Below are 2,704 nucleotides of genomic sequence, written 5' to 3' on the forward strand. Positions count from 1 at the left end.
AAGATTAACTGGGAAGACTGAATAAAGAAATAAGCTAACCCAGTTACTAGTATTAGGGTCTTTGCAGAGATGGTACAATCAGCAATATGATTGACAACACTGAATCTCCAAGCTGCTTAAAGGTCTAGAAATACAATCAGCACGAAGTGTGGAGAAAAGCTGAGGTTGTGGAAGCAGGAAGAGTGGCTTCATCCCTGAAGATAGGGTAGAGCAATGCTGAGATGGGAAGCCTGTCAGCCAGTGCTCTCCCGGTCTTCCAGCAATTGGTGACAATACAGCTCTACCATAAGGTGGCAGTATGGTTTAGAACAAGTGAATTTTATTATGGGCAGAAAACCTAGGTTGAGCTTGACTTAGAATCTTCCCCTCAGATCCTGGTAAATTCTCTTAACCTCTTTGCTACTCAGTTTTCACTTGTTTAAATAGAGGAAAGTCTGTAAGGATAGCCATCAAACTGCTAACAGTTGTTACCTCTGAGAAGTGGGGTGAAGGCAGTGTTATTAGCCTATAGGAAACTTTATTGTAGAAACTATTAATAATAGGGACTGACCTTTAATGGTTACTTTCTAGGTTCTAGGCACTAAGCTAAGTATCTTACAAATTTTATGTCATTTAATCCTCACAAGCCCTATGAGTTGTGTACTACTATTGTTTTCATTGTATAGATGAGGAAAAAGAGCCACAAAGAGATCTCACTTCTGCCTTATTTTATTATATTGTATATTTTAATTTTTTAAAATGCATCTGCTCCCTAAAGAGTATTTGATAGTTTTGTAAATTGAAAGCTGCTTTATAAAAGCTAGACAGTAGAGAATAGCAGAGTTTAATGAAGATACAGAACTTAGGGGGGAAAATGGAGTTCCACACTAACGCCTCTGTTTGCTCTGAAGTAGGAGAACAGCGCCACCTTCAGAGTTAAGCAAAAGGGGCCTCTTCCCTGGGTTCTGCGCTTTGGAGGACTCCATATATCCCAAATACAAACACAGCCAATAAAAATTTATTAGAGACTCATGATTGCCTGTATCACTCAGGATCCAGTGCCCGGAGCTCACACACAGCGATTTGAACCTTGAATATCTCTCTCCTAACACTCGTCATACCCCAGAGAATCGTTTCTCCTAAATCCTTGAAAGAGAAGGCAGGATTGGATGAGTTTGAGTGACAGTTTAGAGAAAAAGCAAATGAATTGCCTTGTCAAATACTTCAGGTAGCATGAATGCACCTGATTCCTGTGTAACAAAGTATGGCTTCCCAGGAGTGGAAAGGTCCGTTTTAGTGATACAAGAGGTACCTGAATTCTGTATTCAGGAGAGTTGCACACAGTGCAATGTTAAAAAATTCATATTATCTTTAATTTGTATACATGAGTTTCTAGATGTTACAGGCATGAAGCATCATGTTGACTATTTGTTGGCAACTAGTGATTAGTTTCATTTTTAGGAAAAAAATTAATCTTCAAAAACTTAAATTATCAGCTTTATTTAAATAAGGTTGATTTAAATTTTTTCATTAACCAGAATTTGCATTTTGCCTTTTAATTTTAAATGGTAATTTTGGATAATAAAAAAAAAACTTCTGAAAATAAATTTTTAGATTTAATTTAGAATTTAGATAGATTTTTCGCCTAATTTTTATTTATATAAAATATAATTAAATTTTATATTCTTAGAATGCTTACTTTATTTAATCCTTTATATAACTGCTATTGATAAAACACAAATTACGTGAAAATCTTGATTACAACAACACTGATTTTAGTGAAATGAAGGCAGGAAACGTCATTTTAGGGAATATATAATTGTTAATCATATATGTCTTTACTATTAGGCAAATAATTCTACCTCACACCAAAACCCAGAGATGTGCAATGATTATTCAATTCAGTAATCTTTGCTATTCTGCTGCCTTTGTCATTTAAAAATCATGACATTACACATCGTACGTGTGTGCTGAAACCATATTTTTCAAGCTCTAGTCTTCCAACCTCCCCCTTACTTACCATTTATATCAAACGATGCAAGCCAGTATAATTATACCCATCATCCTAGGACTAAACTGTCAGAACAACGTTAAAAACTCATGTAGTCTTTACATTAGCTGTAGGAAAAAAAGAATCAAACCAAATCATAGAAACACAACGGGAGGAAACATTGCTAGAGCGTTCTAGAGAAAATCCCTCAAATAGTTATTATTCCCCAAGTTTCCAAGGGTAAAGGGCAAGACAATGCAGTTTCAAAGCCGTAAATGTGGCACATCCATTGTAGTATTGTCATTCAGCAATGCTTTTATTCTTTTACCACTCTTTGTCTTAAAATGACCAAGTCAACAATGTTCATTCTGGTCCGTCTGCATATATGCTATGGATCCCTCAAAGGCGGCAGACCACCAAAGCGCGCCCCACGGTCCTCTGCAGAGAGGCCCAACTCCTAGCAGCCGTTAGGGCGAAGCCGTCGACGGAAGAAATTGGTCAGTAGAGCTTGCAACTGGGGAAGAGAAGTGTTTAGGTGTCTGGCTCACCCGCAGCCGCCTCTCAGAGCATTCCCCAGCAAGAGACCCACTCCTTCGCCGAACCTCCTCACACTCCCCTTCCCCGGGCCTCCTCACACTCCCCTTCCCCTTCCGCCGGAGGTGCCGCGGTTAGAGCGCGGGCGCCGACGCCAGCACCGCCCCCTCCGCGGAGAGCGTCGCAGTTTGTGCGCAGGCG

The sequence above is a fragment of the Dasypus novemcinctus genome, chromosome 1, assembly GCF_030445035.2.
Source record: "Dasypus novemcinctus isolate mDasNov1 chromosome 1, mDasNov1.1.hap2, whole genome shotgun sequence".
NCBI lineage: Eukaryota > Metazoa > Chordata > Mammalia > Cingulata > Dasypodidae > Dasypus > Dasypus novemcinctus.